The sequence below is a fragment of the Nuphar pumila genome, chromosome 1, assembly GCF_984573655.1.
Source record: "Nuphar pumila chromosome 1, dmNupPumi1.hap1.1, whole genome shotgun sequence".
In the NCBI taxonomy this organism is placed as follows: Eukaryota; Viridiplantae; Streptophyta; class Magnoliopsida; order Nymphaeales; family Nymphaeaceae; genus Nuphar; species Nuphar pumila.
The window spans coordinates 3,035,795-3,056,133 of NC_143249.1; positions in this window are offsets into that span (position 1 = coordinate 3,035,795).

Here is a 20,339-nt window from a genome sequence, read left to right on the forward strand (position 1 = left end):
CTCTTTTCCTCTTGCTTTTTGAAGAGTTTTGGAGTTGCAAGGACCAGACTCTCTCTCTCTCTCTCTCTGATCAAAACATGATCGGTCATTATTTTCAAGGAGGGTAACCCGAATCCTCTAGCCCATTTTTTTCATCGAGCTATTGCACCCAGTGGAGCTTTCTGCACCAAATCTTGTTACCTTTTCCTTCTTTCTCCTGGTGCCGATTAGATTCATGTGAGCTTTATCTGAGCCTGGGCCCTACTTCTCATTCACGGTTCTTCGCATGGCTAATTATACATGATCGGGTTCAGACAGATTGTCTCCTAAAATGTATTGGCTTTCATCTTTTAAGTCGATGTATTATGTGCAAGACGACTGAAGAATCTACCTATCATTTGTTTTGGGCCTGCCCCATCTTTGGAGACCTTTTCAAACATACTTGGAATGAGTCTGTTGTCAACGTGCGTCAGGAGTCTTTCACTCTTGATCTTTTGTGAAGCCCAAAACCTGTTCACAAGTGCAATCGATGGCGGCTTATCTGAAGAACGTAGCTTCTATCTTTCTGGTGGGCTGTCTGGATGACCCGTAATAATGCTATTTTCCAGGAATGCACAACTGTTTTTAATAAATTGGTGCATTGCATTTTAGCAGACGTGCACACTATTTTGCGGTTCTCGTTTCCTAACCTTCAGCGCTTTCTGCTGCCCTGGATGCTTCCTGACCTAGGATGAATCTTTTGTGTTTTCGTTTAGTTCTCCAGTATTTCTGGTTTTGTTCTTGCTCTTGGCCTTCGGGCCTGTTTTCTACTTTGGTCTTTGGGCTCAATGTTTGTTGAGCCTTCGTTAATGTTGATGCTCTCTCTCTCTCTCTCTCTCTTAAGACTTTTGGAGTTACATGCAAAGATCAGATGATCTCTCTCTCTCTCAAATAAAGTGGATCTCCCAATATATATCATGTATGCCAAGAAAGCTGAACTCATGAGTGTCGCCAAGTTAAAGGGACGTCACCAGTTCGAAAACCAACCCACTGGTACACACGTCCCTTGCTGCAAGGCCTAAACTGAGTATATTACTTAATGGAGAAGGGAGACCTGAGGTTTTTACATCAATGAGCTTGCGGGTGAGTGAAGTGTTTTTTTCTCTAGCTATCCAAGAAAACAGAAAATGATTAACATGGAAAAGGAAAAGCCATTGTTTGAGAAAGTTTCTCTATGGCTTGCACTCCTCCCATTTCCCAGTCAAGCCAGCAGGTGAGGTCAGTTCAAGCTTTAATGCTAAACGATGATTTGATTTAATATGATGCCCTCTTGAAGGAAGGAAGGAAGTATATTGACCGGTCCCTTCCACAGGAAATAAATGAATAATAGTTATTTTCAACCAGAGACCAAAAAATTATTTAAGACACTATGCATGGTCCAAGTCACTTTTGTAGTAGGCAACGGACTTTGATTCACCAAGAATTTTTTTACCTGAAAGATGGTCAGGGCGCTTTCATTCCTTTTGTTGAATTGCTTTTTTTTTCACTTCAAAAAGAGGAAAAATGAGGTGAAGATTCAGCAGCCCACCTATCTTTCTTTGTCATTTGGACTGCTTTTCCCTTTTCTTCTTGCTATATATTTCTCTTCTTGTAAAATTTCCTGCCATGAATAATCAATGTTCATTCCATAAACTATCGAAAGTGGTTCGTTTTGTTATCATGGGCTTTTGAATTTTACCAAGATAGTGGACTCGAAAATTGGGAGTGATGGAAGCATTTTGATAAAAGACAGAAGTACTAGCACTTTGCTTTTTCCATGACTACTGAATCAAGAGCAATGGAGGAAATCATTGCAAGGTACAGAAGAGTGCCCCACCTTTACATTATATATATATATATATATATATATATATATATATATATATATATATATATATATATATATATATATAAAGGAGAGAGAGAGGGGGGGAGATGCAAACATGTTAAATAGGTTTTTTAGGATTTTTTTTGTTTTTTTTTTTAAATTCTGATCATATAGATGTGCTCTACTGATTTTAATAGGGATCAGCTCTTGGAGATATGATTGCAATACATGGGTGGGTTTTTATAATGTTAAAAAAATTAACTGTTCAAAAACTTTATAAATTTTTTATGCTCTAAATATCATTTTTTTTCAACAAAAATACATGAATAAACTAAAAGCAGCAGATGAAAAGTAGACAAGGATTTATGAGATAAATCCTACGTCCACGAGGGTAAACTCTCTCTATATATTATTCCAAAACCAAAAGCAGACATATATACACAAGAAGTGGCACCAACAATTTTTTAAAAAGACGCCAATCTTAAAGGATCATATTACACTTTGATGAGTTCCATAATTTTTAGCAGATGTAACTGCATTTTCTTCATTTGTTGTTTTCGCATTGTATGATCTTCAGCAGATGACGTACCAGCATCTTGCCCAACGGTTTAGTAAGAATGTCCTCCAGCTGTTTTTCAAATCTAACAAATTTTGTGATTAAGTTGCTTTGATCCACCATTTCTCTATCATGGCGAAAAATGGATTTGAATATGCTCTGATCTGTTATAAAAAACTGGGTTAATTGTCATATGTAGGGCACTAATATTTTCACAATGTAAGAGGAGTGGTTTTTAAACTAGAACGCCAATCTCCTCCAATATAGACAGAAGCCATGTAAGTTCAACAACTATGGAAGCCATGGCCCAATATTCGGCCTCATCACTGGATATAGACATAATGCTTTGCTTTTTAGCATTCCATGAAATACAGTTACCCCCTAAGAAAGTGCAGTATCCTATGGTTGATCGTCTAGTGTTGGGGCACCCTGCCCAATCTGCATCACAAAAAACATATAGATCTAACTTTCTCTCAGAGATGATTCTCATTCCATGATCGATAGACCCTTTGACATATCTAAGGATACACTTAACTTAGAAATTTCCAACAATGGGATTAGACATGAACTTGTTCACATAATTTACGGCATAGCATATTTCTGGTCTTGTTATTGTAAGATACTGCAAGGATCCTACAAGACTTCAACACAAAGTAGGATCTTCAAAGTGAGTCATTTTCTTGATATTGGTTATTATTAAGAACCATAGGTGTTATCATGAGCTTACAATCCAACATTTTTGCTCACTCAAGAATTTCTTTAGCATATTTAGTTTGGCATAAAAACATTCCTATATTATTGTAAATAACTTCGATACCTAAGAAATAATGTAATTTTCCAAGATCTTTGATAGAAAATTCGTTCTTTAGATCCTCAACAAAATCATCTAAGAGGGCTTGACGATTTTCGGTGAGGATCATGTCATCAACATTGACCATTAAGATTAGAACATCGTTCTCAGTCGGAAAGATAAACATAAAAGGATCTACAATGCTACTTGAAAACCCATATTCAAAAAAAAAAATGCTCAACCTTTCAAACCACACACGAGAAGCCAGCTTTAGGCCACAAAGGGCTTTGTTGACTTGGCAAACATGCTTGAAAAATCTTTTATCTTCAAAACCTGGAGGTTGTTTCATAAATACCGTTTCATTCAGAAATCCGTGAAAAAAAAATTCACATCTGATTGTCGAATATCCCACCTTTTAACTGTAGCCACTATAAGTATCATGTGAAAAATTGTTGGTCGATTAATTATTGAAGAGAAAGTTTCATGGAAATCAATACCTTCAACTTGGTTAAATCCATGCGCATTAAGCCTAGCTTTGACTCTATCCAATTGCCCATATGCTTTCAGTTTGGTTTTAAACACCCATTTTGAACTAACAATGTTCATGGTTAGCTTTCATTCTACTAATTTCTAAGTCTTATTCTCAGCCAAAGGTGTCATTTCCTCATCCATCACAAGCTTTCATCCATGATGATTTAAAGCTTCCTTAATGGATCATGGTTCTCTTAAAATAGTGTTATATAAAACATGAAGGTTAAGGTATTTTGGGTTTAGCTTGTATATACATGCCATGCTACGAGTTACTATGGTTTGAGTGTCCATCACTTGAGGGGCAGCATCGTGCCTGTCTTCTTGTAATGAGTCTGCAGTACAATGTATTTGATTATGTTCTGACTCGATTGCGTCACTTCCTGTACTGGACGGAGGATGATCATCTTGTTGTTGCACATTGTGACTCATAACTTGAATAACATCATCTTGATGATGTGTTTCTTGTTGAGACTCACCATTAGATCTTTGATTTTCAACTTCATTATGCTAACTTGAATTCTGAAAAAACAAACTGATTATTATTCATGATAGGGACATCATTTTGCCAGGTATCAATAGTTGAATCTCGTTGTTGAGTTCTGTATTTTTTTTAAAATCATTTTCTCAGTTTTCAAAAAATCCTTCATGATCTCAATTTTCTATCGATGAAAACTCACCCTGAAAATCTCCATCTTTATAGAGTGAAGCTGGATTCTTATAAGGCATGGATCTTTCATCAAATACATGTCTTGATATGTATATGTGTTTGGAAGAAGGATGAAGACATTTGTACCCTTTGTATTGATTACTATAGCCTAGAAAAACACAAGTGATTTTGGATCAAACTTGGTCTTTTCATAATCTCTCAAGTAGGGAAAACATCAACTTTCAAAGACCCGAAGACTTGAGTATTCTGGTTGTCTACCTTTAATTTGAATTATGAAAAATCCATATTCAAACTTGAAGAAGGGAGTCAATTTATTAGAAACACAACGGTAGAGAAAGCCTCTACCCAATATCTTTTAAGAATGGCACTATGAAAGATCATAGTAAGACCAAATTTTGTTATGTTCCTGTGTTTTCTTTTGGCGACTCTATTTTGCTTGGGTGTCATAAGAAAGAAAACATGACGGCTTATTCCCATATTGTCAAGATGTTTAGAAAAATTTTTGTTCATATATTTGCCACCTCATTTGATTGAAAATTTTTTATTTTTCTATCAAATTGACATTCAACATACTTTTGAAAATGAATGAAACTTTCAAAAAAATCCGACTTGCACTTCAAAGGTTAAAACCATGTGAATCTTGTGCTCTCATCAACCAAAATCACATAATATCGTTAATTTTGTCTAGATAGAATAGGTGCATGTCCCCCATATATATGAATGAACTTTCTCAAAAGTCGCTCGAATCACATTATCAAAAGCAATGAAAGGCAAATGATAAGATTTTTCAAGTTGGCAACTAGAGCAAATTAAGTTCTTATTGAAAAAAGTGACATCAATCAAGTTTTTTTTATTTAAGTGTCTCACAACACTTTGATGCGGATGCCCAAGACATTCATGTCATCTTTCCTCTGAGATGCGTCAAAACCTGCTTTAGAAGAAGGCTTTTGGTCCTCCATTGAAAGCATAGTCCTCTCTTACTCCCCTTGGTCACCATCCTTCCCGTCTTCCTGTTTTTCATGACACAACCAGATGAAGAGAATTTGAAAACATATGAAAGATTACTTGTTAGTTGACTTACGGATACAAGATCCTTTTTAAGATTTAGAACACATAAAACATCTTGCGAAGGAATCAAATTATTATTGGATTCAATATGCGTATCACCAATATGTGTGATTGGCATTTTTTCACCATTGCCAACCATAACAAGATCCTTACCAGTATATGGTTTCAGGTTATACAATTTACCTGAGTTTCCTATCATATGCACTGTAGTTCCTGTATCCGCAAACCAATCAACATCATGACCTTCATATAATGTCAGGGCAGCACGGGCTTGAGGAGCGTCTTCGGGCTGGTAGGCATGATTGAATCGATTGAAACACCTCAAAGTTTAATGATTTTTTTTTTTGCATATCTGACACATGACACCATCTTTTCATTTTTGTCTTTCATTTTGCTGAAATTTCTCTTCTTTCTTATCATTTTTGTTTTTCACAAAACCTCAGCCTCTGGAATTTCTGGAATTAAACTTAAATTGTTTCCCACCATTCTATTTTTTTTAAGTATTTTGATTGTAGAAGGCCATTTGCTTCTATAATGGTTTATGGAGTCTGTTCCTCCCTTCGTGATTTTAAAGAAGAGGAACAATATATTTATTTACAGGAATAGGCAGTTTTGACATTGTTGTCACAAAAAATTTGTAGTTTGGCCCAAGGCCTCTCATTAGCAAGAATACTTTCTTTGAATCTTTCACCGGTTTTCCAATGACAGCAAGATTATCACAAATGGGTTTGAATTTTTTAATGTACTCGCTAAGAGAGTCATGAATCCCAGACATCATGCGTAAGATGAAGTTCCCACTCCTGCGATTCTGGAGCATAAGCTTCTACTAGAGTTATCTAGATATCTTTTGATGTGTCCAATCCGATGATGAGCCTGAGCACACTTTCAGACAGGGTGCCAGTGATCCAACCTTTAAGCAAACGATTAAATCTTTTTCGAGTCACATACTATGGATTGAAAATCTCCTTTATAGCATCAGTGCTATCAGTAATGGTCTTGATTGGTGTGGGAGTTTCATGATTCAGAAACCCTGCATATCTTGGCTTTTAACCAAGGCCATCAATTGAGTTTTTCACAAAAGAAAATTTATGTGGTTTAACTTGAGGGAGACAAAGTTTGACACATTCATGGTTAACGGGTATGGATAAAGCGACATTGAGGTGGATTACGAAGTCATGAAAGAAGAACAACAAGGTGAATCTCAAAATCACCTACCAGGTTCTGATACCATAAAACCAAAAGATGAATAGTAGACAAGATTTATGTGGTTCGGATTTATGAGATAAATCCTATGTCCACGAGGGTAAACTCTCTCTCACTCTCTAAAACCGAAAGCAAACATATATACACAAGAAGTGGCGCCAACAATTTTTAAAAAATATGCCAATCTTAAAGGACTATATTACACTTCGATGAGTACCAATGTTCCATAATTTTAGCATATGTAACTGCATTTCCCTCATTTGCAGTTTCTGCATTGTAGGCACTGTGATCTGGCGCATTTTTATCTCCTGAATTTGAGTGATCATCAACGTTATCATGATCTTCAACAGATGACGTACTAACATTTCTTATATTGTAGGCAGATTTGTTATTATCAACCATGCCAAACACATCTATGAAGACAAAATCATGAAAAAACATTGAAAAATGTTTATCTCTCTCTCTCTCTCTCTATATATATATATATATATATATATATATATATAGTCACTAGAATATGAGAAGTAGAATACAAGAACTAGAAATATCAGCATTTTCAAACACTTTTTTTTTTCAAATCCAACCATGTGGATGTGCTTGGCATGGTGAATTTGTTAGGAATCAACCATTTGATCGTGTATTTTCGATGAAAAAATGTGATTTTTGAATGCTTGAATATTTATGAAGATTATGAGCCATTGATTTTAAAGCCTTAAAAAAGTCTCATTTATGCATCAAAATCAGATGATTCAACAACGAGTTCTTATAAAACCAAACATGTAGATTACATTCGTACAGTTAGGGATTGTTTAATGGTGCATCTGGGGTGTGATTTGGGATGGTGAGACCTTAAATCATGCCCTCGTGAAACAACGGATGTGGCAGAAGCGCAGAAGTTGTGTCCATCGTGTCTGTGGAACGGTGATCCACCCCCCTGTTACATTGAGAACATGACGTGGAGAACAGTGAATCAAAACAAAAAAATGAGTGGGCTCTCTCATTTCTCCCCCTCGGCTGCTCTCTTTTGTGCACATCTCCTCCTCCCATCCTCTCTCTCTCTCTTTCTTGTGCAGTGGTCGGACAATGAGAGTCCAGCGGCAAAAGGTTGCTCTCTCTCTCTCTCTCTCTCTCTCTCTTAATTTAGCACAGATCCATTACTCTCTCTCTCTCTCTCTCTCTCTCTCTGAGAGATCTACGCTGCCGGAGACCCTTCCCCCAATTTGCCGGAGATCTGCGACCATATCTCTCTGCTACGTGCTTGCTCCATCCCCCACCTATCACCGGGATTCACCTAATCCACTGTCGCCGCCCACTGCATAAAGATGAAAATGAAAATCTGCTATGCCGTATCCCCTTTCTTGCCTGCTCTACCTCTCTTTTGATTTCGTGGGTGTGACTCTCTCTTTGCTCGGAAACCCTCACACGACACCACATTCTTCCCCCCTCACCCGTCTCCTCCTCCAGCCACCGGCTACCGCCGCCGGTGATTATCCGGCCGGTTCCACCTCACTCCCCCGTCGGGGCCGCCAACAGGCCGGCGGCACCTAACTCTCTCTGTTTTGTTTTGTTTCCCTGTTTCCGGTGCCACGCTCCCCCTCTTTAGATTTGTTCTCCAGCCATCCCATCCGACCCCGCCCGCCACCACATTCTTTGCCGCCTCACTCCCCCGTCGGTCCGACGAACCCTTCCGCCGAAACACTGATCCCTAGTGGAGGATGGCCACCATATGGCGAGCGAGTCCCCTCTTTCCGTCTTTAGACTCTTAATCCCCTCTTTCCTTGGAGATGGCTGAACCCTTCTGATGTAGCCGTTGCCGACTAGTCCTGGCGGTGGAATCATCTCCCTGTGCACGGCCGCCCTGAGCAGCAGCCACCAGCCGACAACCCCAACTCCGTTCCATTTTCTCTTTGCTGCTAACACCAACTCGGCCACACGCGACATCCACCATGCCGGAGCTGCCTCCCTCGGCTCACGATGTCTTGTTCTTCCCCTGATTTTTTTTCCACTGACGATGCACCACCGCTGCCTCCATTCGGCGACCCCACTGTTTTCCTTTTCTTCTCAAACCCAAGTCGATCCTCTCGGTGGGACCTCGTGTTTGCTTGAGCCGTGTAGCCACACATCCAGCGGCTTCAGCCTTCCTCCAGTTTTGGGTTTGGCGAGCAGCGCAGTGCTTATTGCTGCATAACCCGTGGGAGCCACGGTTTCGTTTTTCTCTCTTCTCTCCGGTGCCGAAGGGAAGGCCGATGCTGCCATTCTGAGCCCAGGAACCGTCGACGTTTGCCTTCGGTGGTTTTCCAGTTTCGTCGAACGCTGCAGACTCGAACGGAGGTTGCCCTATCTTGTGCTGCGTTGGTTGGTCGTGCCGATCACCACCGGAGCCCCCGACCCTCGCAGGTGTGCCTCTATCTTGTTTATTTCCTTTTTCAGAGTTTCGTAGGCTCCTTCATCGGTGCCTTTCGTCTTTCGGTTATGCGCCCCTCGTCTAGCCGTTTTTGGGGACTTGCTCCCGATCTCCCATTGAGGGTCAACCAGCGAGCCTTACTTTTCATCAAGGAAGCAGTGAACGATTGGGGTGCAGCTTTTGTGCTTCGCCGATGGGGATTGGATGTCATCTTGCCTTTCAGACTCAATCGTTGGTTCTTCTCTAAGCTTTCGGAGTCCCTCCGATCATGCCTAGATGTGGGCTCTCTTCGTATTTCAGACATTAGGTTTTTCCTGCGAGCTATTAGACGGGAGCCTCTCGAAGCGTGCTCTGTTAAGGCTTTGCTTGTTTCTCCTTTCTTCATTCGTGAGCTTCCAGAATGGGTTGCTGATCGAGGATGGAAGCAGGTCTCATCTACTTGGCAAAGCTCCTTCCATGCTATTCGTTATAGATCTCAGTTGAGTCGTGCCAGGCCGGGGGATTGGTGGTGTGCTAATTGTTTTTCTTTGAATTTTCATAAACGTTGTGATTGTCATAAGTGCGGCTTATCTTTTCTCTCTCGTCGGCACCCAGTCTGGAAGCGAAGACGATCTAACCCCTCTCATTCTCATTCATCGGGGATGAATCTAGTCTCTAAAGATTTTTCTGGGGTGGTGCGTCATCCGGCAAATCGGAATCCTGAACGGCCTTCCCAAAAATTATGCTTCTCGCCATGGGTGCAGATTGACAATCTCCACAACCCGGCGATTTCATTTAATGCTGTCAAGATTGGGTCTATCTGGGTCCCAGTCGAGCCGCAGCACTTTGGGCTATCTTTTCCGTCTATTGCTCCATCTATGTTAGACTCTTCGCCAGCTTTTGATGGCATCTCCCAACCTTTGCAAGTTCTGCCAGGGGTGGGCCCCAAAACATTTGGGTCTGCCATCAATGCTTCATCTCTTGGAGATTTGCCGCTCACTATTAATAATGCTCAGAGCTCGACGTCTGATTCTTTTAGCGCTAATTCTCGTGGCGGACTGATGGCGCGGTTGGGTAGGTATGCTCGTGGGAAGCAGAGAAATTTTTTGCCATCCTCGTCATCACGAGCTTTGTCTAGGGTGAGCCCACAAATATTTGACCATGATAGCAATGCTTTCTCTAATGGAGTTCAGTCGTCAGCTTTTTCTCAAGCTCGAGGCCTGGTATCTGCTTCTTTTTGTACCAATTGCCATTTCAGCTTGGAGGCGCGGTTGGGCAGGCTTGCGCGTGATGGACAAAGGACGAATTTGCTATCGTCCCTTATTATTTTTCCCTCCAAACGCTATGACTATCTGGTTATCAATCTTATTGCGTTTAATGTTAGAACCAACATGGCAATCAGATGCATGGTGCTTGGCTCCTCGGTTCCTCGTCCTTTCCCTGTATCACATTATGTCTCTGAGGTTTTTTCTTCTACCAAATCTTTTGGTATTCCGCCAGACGCGGTCTCCTTCATTAGTCCAGCACAGGGTCAGCAACATCCTAGTCCACAACCCCTGGGTGTCATAGTTGTCGATGCAGCTAAGTTGCTGGATATCTCTCTCTCATCTTCACAGCTGCAAGCGATAGCTGTTGATATGGATTCTATGATTTCAGATATTTCTGCGATTATTGGGGACTCTCTCTGCAACTCTGGTGGAGCAGATTGCGAGCAGTTGGGCATTTTCGATGGTCACTTGAGGTCGTCTGTCAGTGCTGGTGGTCAGCGAAGAAGGAGGCCTTCATTAATTGTTTCGGCTACCGATGCTAGGTCCCCAAGAAGGTCATCTCAGTGCCACCAACCACGGGTTTTTCCAGATTTTGTTCCATGAAGACTGTTTGTTGGAATGTTAGGGGCTTAAATTGTCTCACTAAACGCCTGTTTCTGGCTAATTGGGTTAGGGAGCAAAAGCCCGACCTTCTTGCTTTATGTGAAACTAAAATGGAGGTCATCTCGCTCGTGGTCGTTTCTAGCATCTGGCAGGGAGCTGACTATTTCTATAAGCCAGCGGTAAATCATGCAGGCGGTATCTTTATCTTGGGAAAGCAGTCTTTAAATTTATCACAGCTGGATGTGGGTCTTTTCTCTTTGTCTGTTGCTTTCAATTTGCAGGCAGTTGATAGAAGAGTAGTGGTTTCTATTGTTTATGGTCCTAATCTTGCCGCCATGAGGCCCGCTTTTTGGGATGATTTGGATAGGGTTGTCGTTTCCAGCGCGGATTGTCACCTTCTTATGGGGGATTTCAATTGTTTGTTATCTATCCATGACTCTAATAACCTCGTAATTCCCAATCCCTCTATGCGAGGTTTCCAAGACTTTGTTCACCGTCATTCTCTCTACCCTATTCCTTTAACCGGGGAGCGCTTCTCTTGGTCGAATATGCGGTCCCGTCCGTGCTGTAGGGTCCTTCATAGGGTCTTTGTCACACCTAATTTTTTGGACCTCATTCCCGACGTTAAGTGTGTGTTGTTTGCTCCCTCTATCTCGGATCATGGGCAGATCATCACTCATTGGGGAGATGGCTTTCAACCCACTAGGAGCTTTGCGTTTGAAGAATGGTGGCTTCAGGAGCCAGATTTTCTCACGGTTGTTACTAATTCTTGGAACAAAACTGTTGATGTGCATTGGGCCGCGCTACGTGTTCAAAATAAGCTTTCTCGTCTAGCTAAGGATATCAAAGCTTGGCTTCATAGTCGTAAGGTGGAGAAATTTCAGCAAATAGCCGCATGGGATCAAGAGATTTCTCAGTTGTATCAGTATATGTCTTCTCCTGACTCTCTTTCTGATTTGCAACTTCTCAATCTTCAGGCCAGGTCCTTAGAATTAACCATGCTCTTGAAAAACTGGAGGATCAAAGAGGAAATTCGTTGGAAGCAAAGGTCTAGGGTGAAATGGCTTGCGGCTGGTGATGGCAACACTAAATTTTTTCACTCATATGCTTCCCATCGTCATAGGAGGAAGGTTGTTCCTTCTATCTCCATTGAGGGTGTTTCTTATCTCAATCAGCACGTTAATCCGGCAGTCTCGCTATACTTTAAGGACTTATATTCTGCTTCGTTAACTACGGAGGGTGTCTTTGGTAATTTCCTAGTTGGCTCAATTCAGCTTGAGCAAGCCAGATATATGCAAAGAAGGTTCTCTGAAGATGAGATTTTTTCGGCCATTAAGGATCTGTCGGGTTGGAAAGCGCCTGGCATTGACGGGTTTCATGTCGACTTTTTTAGAATCTTTTGGGACTGTGTTAAATCAGACGTGGTGAGTATGTTCGATGAGTTTCATCGTAACTCCAGACTGCCTTATCATTTGCATGTTGCTATTATTTCGCTCATTCCGAAAGATGATGAGGCCAATGATATTTCTCGATTCCGACCTATCTCAGTTATGAGTGCTCTCTATCGGATGTTTGCCAAAGTTTTGGCGAATAGGTTGAAATCGGTGGCTAACCAGATTTTTTCAGACTCTCAGTTCGCCTTTATCCGTAATAAGAGGGTCCAACACTCGTTCATCATGGCGTCCGAGGTGGTCCATTCCTTGCAGCATAGCGGTCAACCTTACTTTGTCCTTAAATTAGACTTTCATAAAGCTTTTGACTCTGTGCATTGGCCATTCTTATTTCAAATGTTAGCAAATTTCGGTATTGGTCGTCGTTTTTCTGGTTGGGTGAGAGAGTTGGTCTCAAATGCCCAGGCCATGTTAAATATCAATGGTATTAGAGGAGACCGGTTCAAGCTAGGGCGGGGTTTGCGGCAAGGGTGCCCCCTATCACCTTTGTTGTTCAATGCAGTTGCTGAGGGTCTTGTGGTCTTGCTTAAGCGGGCTGTTGTATCGGGTTTCATTGATCCTTTGCAGGTTTCCGACTTCCCGGGTCATATTCTTACTTATGCTGATGATATGATCATTTTTGGTCGTGCAAATGTTCAACAGATGCTCAGGTTCAAGCTTATCATTCAGTTCTTTCTCTCCATGTCTGGGCTTTCTCTAAATGAGACCAAATGCTGTATTACCATGTTCAATGTTAATGTCAATATGCTTGCAGCTGGAAAGAGAATTTTTAATTGCACTACTTCTAACTTGCCTATTATGTACCTTGGCTTGCCGTTACAAGTGAAGCCTCTATCTTCAGCGGCTTGGGCTCCGACGCTTCAAAAAGTGAAGCGCAAATTGCTTTCGTGGCAGTCGTCTTATCTCTCTAGCGCTGGACGTCTAACCTTAGTCAGACATGTTCTTTCAACTATTCCAGAATTTTTCATGTCTCTGTTTGTGATGCTTGTGGGAGTAGAGAAGCAGCTGACGCGCTTGCTGGCAGACTTTCTTTGGTCTGGGTGTAAACTCACAGGTAAGCGTCACTTGATTGGTTGGCGTTCGGTGGTTCTACCTCGGCGTATGGGTGGTTTAGGCATCCCGGTGCCCAGACTGCGAAGCATTGTTCTTGTCGCCAAGCAATGTTGGTTGGCCCACCAACCGGATAACCCTTGTGCTAGTTTTCTTCTTGCTAAATATGGGGATCCAACTCTTATTCCGGTTCGTCTGGGAACCCGAGGTTTGGCGCTCTCGCACTTGCGTAAATCGTGGTTGAGGGCTTTAGCCTGCTTTAGAGACCATTTTGAGGTCTCCGAAAATTTTGGTCAGTGGTTGCAGTGGGCATTGGCTCCAAGCGGAGAGTTTCTCACCAAAAAAGTCTATAGATCGTTGCTACCGCCAGGGGCTGATTGGTTGCCCGAGGATATGCTTTGGGCGAAGGGTCCTTCCCCCCGTTCGCGAGTCCTGGCTTGGTTAATTTTGCACGATAGGATCCAGACCCACAGTAATTTAAAGAAGTGGGGCATTCAACTACCGAGTTGGTGCGTGCTTTGTCAAGCTGCAGAAGAATCTACGTTTCACTTGTTCTGGTCTTGCCCAATATTTATGGAAATCTTTAGTAGAACCTGGAGGCATCCGGAAGTATTTGTTAAGGAGGAGTCATTTGCGCTAGATCTGATATTGGGGCCGGTTTGTATTAGGCGCAGCAAGAGGTGGAGGTTCATCTGGCGGACGTGGTTGCTTACCTCTTGGTGGTTTGTTTGGATGGCGCGTAACGATGCTCATTTTCGTCATATTCGAGTTAACATTCAAAACCTGGTGCATAAAATTTTGGTAGATGTTTATGCGATCTTGCGTATGCATCTTAGTGATCTTCCACTCCCTCCTGCTGATGCTACCTATCCTTTGTCACAATCTGGGCACGCGGCTATGGCGTGAGCCCATTTTATCTGTCTAATGTTCTTTTCTCTTGTGCTTTCTTTATTTGTTTTGGCTTTTGTTCTTGTTCAGTTCATGGGTTCAACATTTTGTTGATCTTCATGAGTGGTAATGTTGAATTACTTTCGGCTCTCTCTCTCTCTCTCTCTCTCTCCCTTCTTGATTCCTCTCTCTCACTCTCTCTTTCTTCCCTATCTTCTTTGTTTTTGTCTTTCTTCTTCTCTCTCTGATTAAGGTTTTGATTAGGGCTCTGAATCAAATATTTTCTTTGGTTAGGTTTTTTTATTAGGGCTTGAATCAAAATTCTTTAATTATGGATTCTTATAGTTAATTTGATTATGGTTTTTCTTGTATTTGAATAGGTTTGCGTTTCTTTAAATTTCATTGATTAGGGTTTTAATGTGTGCTTTATTTTTCTTGTAATTTAAGGTTTTTTGGTTTATTTATGACTTTTTATAGTTAATTTGATTAAGGTTTTTTTATTTTTTTATGGTTTTTTATAGTTAATTTGATTAAGGTTTTTTTGGTATTTGATTAGTGCTATTTTTCTTTGATTTTCCTTTATTAGGGTTTGAATTATGGTTTTTTATATCTTTTATTATGGTTTATTTATAGTTTCTTTGATTTTATCACTTATTTATAGTTTATTTTTCTTGTAGTTTAGGATTTTTTGGTTTATTTATGATTTGTTTTTTTGTATTGTAGGATTTTATAATTTATTTATGGTTTATTAATGATTTATGTATTTATATATAAAAATTTATGAATTCTTATTTTTTTCTCAAATTACCCAAAATTTAAACATTTTTTTGTACTTGGATCCAGTTTGAAATCCATATTTGGAGCTAAAATCCATATTTGGATCTAAAATCCATAATTTTTGATAAACTTTCATAATTAAATCTAATATGACACCGTTTAAAGCATTTATATATCAAAAAAATATCAATTCTTATTTTTCTCAAATTATTCAAATTTTAAACATTTTTGAGTTAGATCTAATTCGAGATCCAAATCTGGGAAAAAATCCATGATAAACATGTCAAAACATGGATAATGATAGGGCATATTGGGTTGTACATTCCAAAATGAAGTTATCTAACCCATTATTCATGTGTGTCCAAGTTGCCCGCATAACGTAAATCAAACAACAAACATAAGGAACAAAACTTCTATGTACAATCAAAACAAATGTTGAACGGAGTACAATTGTTACATAGCATACAAAACGTGTGTTCTGTATATTTTGTTCATTCATTCCATCCAATTTATCTCAAGCCATCAAACATATCCTTAGATTCAAGAGAAAATAAAAAAATAACTATGAAAATCACCATTCACGCATTATTTCTCATCTTTTCAGCTCTCTCTCTCTCTCTCTCTCTCTCTCTCTCTATATATATATATATATATATATATATATATATATATGAGTTGGTTTATATCAACCAACATAGTTATGAACTGATAAAAACTGGCCATTTTCAGTTGTTTTTTTAATTTGACCATAAAGATGTGATTGTTATCATCCCAAAATTATTTGGGGTGTTTAGAGTGATCTACATGCTTGGTTTTGTAAGGATAGGCTCTTAAGTTATCTAATTGCAATCCATGAATAAACTTTTTTAAGGCTTTAAATTAAATGACTTATAATTTTGGTAAGTTTTAGAACTAAAAAAACATACTTTTCATAAAAAAAAACACTATCCATGCATTGAATCCTAGCAAATAGTCTGTGCCAAAGTAGGTCACATCTATGTGGAGATAGTTCAAAATATTCAAACTGTTGAAAATGGGCAATTCGTACCGCCAACTCCTCGTATAGAAAAATCAGTAGGTAGGGTTTGTTTTACCAATCTCTCTCTCTCTCTCTCTCTCTCTCTCTCTCTCTATATATATATATATATATATATATATATATATATATAAAACAAAGTTAAGAATAGTTTCATATGATGCAAAAGTCCATGTTATACTGAATTTTAATGCATGAATCCAGCAAATAGATCGTGCTAAAAAGGATCCAAAGGTTAGTTTCTGCTTTTTGGAAACCAGACCTATGTAAATCAGATGTGTCATCATAACTTAGTCGTTTCACCACACACTCTCCTTATATATATATATATATATATATATATATATATATATATATATATATATATATATATATATATATATATATATATATATATATATATATATAGAGAGAGAGAGAGAGAGAGAGAGAGAGTTTGGTGGTTCTGTTCCATAATACGTACGTTATGGTGGTAGACATTCTTGTTTGCAAAGATCTAGCCACCAAATGATAAATCTAACTTTATAGCTGTATTTAGCATGATTTATTTAGTATATTATAAGGTTTTATCATGTTAAATACATCATAAGATTTCATTTCTAAGTGATGAAAATCAATGGCTCACAATTCATGAAAATATGGGTGGTTTAAAAAAGATATAAAACATCATATTTTAGTCAATTTTGATGCATGAAAATAATAATTAGAATAAGCTAAGCATGATCCAGTTAGATTTTCCTTTTGGAGCTTAGATATATATAAATCAAGCATGTGCCACTGTGTGAGTTATGGTGGTACAGCACCACCATATATATATATATATATATACATTATTGGGTGCTCCCATGGGCAAAGAACACCTGGTTGGAATTCATAGTATGAGGTTGTTTTTACCAAATCTAACCCCATGAATATTTTCACAATGGTCAAAATATATGAATTGACACTTGGATCATATTTTTTCCATGCAAAAATATGATTTTTAAGGGTTAAAAAATTGGTAGATCATAGGCTATTGGTTTTTTAATCCCTGCAAAATCATACATATGTATTGCAATAACATGATCCAAATACCTGTAAAAGTTCAGATGTATAAAAGATATAAAATTTGTAAAATATTATAATTTCTTATTAGGGGTTCTTTACAGTAGAAGGTAGCACAAATATTAACCCATTATATATATATATATATATATATACAGAGAGAGAGAGAGCATTCATCATTCAACATTACCAAAATACATCCAATAGAATATTGGATGAGAGAGAAACATAAGAGTAAGACAGCCACCATGTAGATGGTGAATATGCACAGTTCAGAGTACAAGTAGATTCAACCCCCCGTCTCTACTATGTAATTTAAGAGCCAGATACACATCAGACATAACCCGCTGACGTAGCCTTCCAAAATCGAATTTGATGCCCCTGAAAAAGATATTGTTTCTTTCAGTTCAGATCATCCACCATGCTGAAAACAATCATACCTGTCACAGTAATCTTCATTTTTTCGTTTCGTAAAATCATGGGACCAAGCATGAGGTCCCGAATAACAGAACTCGAACGAGTTTGAACAGACGATGCACCCCAAGTTTGAAAAAATAGGTCTAGAACTACCGGGCAAAACCAAAATAGGTGAGTTGTGTCCTCTACTACCTTCTCGCAAAGAATACACATGTTGGGAAATTGAAGCCCCATTTTTTTACATTAATCTGGGTTTGAACACAATCCAGAACCACTAACCACGCCAAAACTTTTGTCCTCAGAGCGAGCCCCTTACCCCATATACAATAAGTGGAAAATCAGTCCATCCCGGATGACAACAAGGAATGATAAACTTACTTAATAGAGAACATATCTTCGTTCGCCATGGCCCAGTGAAGCTACGGGCGGCCATGGCCAGGCCTAAGATCCCTGTCACTGAATAAGCGAAGTGTCTTCCGTCACTCCAACTAGAGGGATGAATGGCACACTAAACTGGGCGTCGAAAGAAGCGAGTCAGGTAGACTACCATATTTTTGCCTAACAAACGTAGCCCAAGGAGATGGAGATGTGGAAGTGACCCAAGCCCACTTCAAGACTAAAACGATGCTCCTCTTTCTCAGAACCAAAATCTTCAAGCCGCCTCACTGTCTCGGGAGAATGATCTGCTGCCAAGAAACAAACGGGAACTTTTTGTGAGACGCATTCCCAGACCAAAGAAAGTGTGAAAGCAAATGGTTAATCATCCGTTCTACTGTCGTCGGTATAATGGACATGCTGATACGAAAATCTAGTAATCTGGCCAAAACATGACGAATTGGCGCCAATCGTCCCGCAAAAGATAAATATTGGGCCTTCCAAGACTGCAGTCTTCCTTGGAGAGAGAGAGAGAGTGCACGTAGTCCTGCCTTGATGGAATGCATATTAAGATTTGGGAGATGACAAAAGAAAAGGAACTTAGTAATAAGATGTGGGGGTGCCGTTTTGACATTATGATAAATGTGGTATAAGGTGACAAAGCTCGAAGCCATCATCTTACTTTCCAATGGGAGCCAAATCTGGGTGATGGGGATAGTATTTGTGTGGAGTCTTTGGAACTATTGGTTGCAAATCTTTTCATCACTTTTTTTTTCTTATTTATACGGAGAAACCACCTTCATGAACAACAGAAACCTAGCCATGCTGGCTCTGCCTATCATACTTTCCTGACAGCGTAAAACTCAGTGGGCTTACTCCTTGCCCTCAAAGAGTCGCTACACTTGGGCTTGCGCAAGGGGTTACACATGAGATTTGAAACCTAGACCACCTGTCTAGCAGCCTTGGCTCCATCCGTCTAAGCCAAACTCCATTGGGGCTTCCATCATTCCTAGTCGGTTCTAGTTTCTAACGTATGCATATTACCAAAGAGGCCTTGGTCCTGGTCCCACATACCTAATTTTTTTCCCAAGCCATTCAACTTTACAAATTCATTGTTAAAAGTGTTATATATAAAATGGTTCCTGTCTTACCGGTGGCTTGCAAAAACATCCCTACCTTTGACTCTTTGTAACATGAGAAACCAACGCAAAGTTGAGAGCAATGTTGTATCTGTATCGGCCCTGAATCGTTTGGCTACTTATTCAGCTGTATCTAACTGATATCGAATACTCAAGTGAATCGTTCGGTATCAGCCCAAAAATAATAAAAAATTATTATGTGTCAATCATAACGTTGGCACATGTTAAAACTATTAAAATAATATTAAAAAATTTGTTTTTTTTTTTATATTTTTTTACATTTATTAAAAATAGCCTATTCAGGCTTGCAGCATATCGATTTTCTGACGATACAGGCCGATGCACACCCATACTGATAACATTGGTTGAGAGACCTACATGCCGGAAATTAAATTCTGGTCAGTTATGGCTCCCCTGCCCGGTGGCCTTGAACCCTTACCCACAAAAGAGTAGGGATGGCAGTGGACTGGAGGAAAATGGGGCTCCGCCCCACCTCGCCTTGTTTGGACCGGAGATGGAGGACATGAAACGGGGATGAAGGTTAAAATCAAAACTCGTGCAGGAATGGAGGTGGGGATGGACTTACTTACCCACCCTGCAATGTCTCTTATCCCGGTTAATAAAATAACTAAAATACCTTTAGGGACTCAGCATTTTTTGCCAGAAAAAATGCTGAGCATCCATCACACGCTCGATAAACACTCAACAATGTCTCATTTTCAGTTGCCCACCTATGGATTGCACTGCTACACATCACTCATGGATTAAGTACTCCAAATTTGATCTCAGTTTTAGCAAAAATAACTTGCAGTATTTGATATTTAAACAGATTTTGTTTTTTTAATAAAATGTGTTAGATTATATGATCGTGACGTATGAGCAAGTTATTTAATGATTTCAAAAATTAAAGACTCACAACAATGCGTCATTTTATAATCAAAGAAACTTAAGTTTCATGTCAGAACACTTTAATCAAAGGGTCCTTCTCAGCCCACACGGGCTCCAACTAGTAAATGTCACCCACTTGAAGGGACTGTCACAAGTTCGAAACTCATAACCTAAATTTATAGATGCTTTAAACATGGTCCATTTAGTGCACGGACTCATATAAGAACCTTAAAGGGACTTCATTAAACCAATTCATCTCTAGGTTGCCTACTTACTTGGAAGTAAATACAAGTCAATTCTAATAAGATTAATTACAAATTAATTTCTTTCAATGTTATGGCTCCATGCTGTCATGTCCAGTCATTTACTTTCTTCGGACA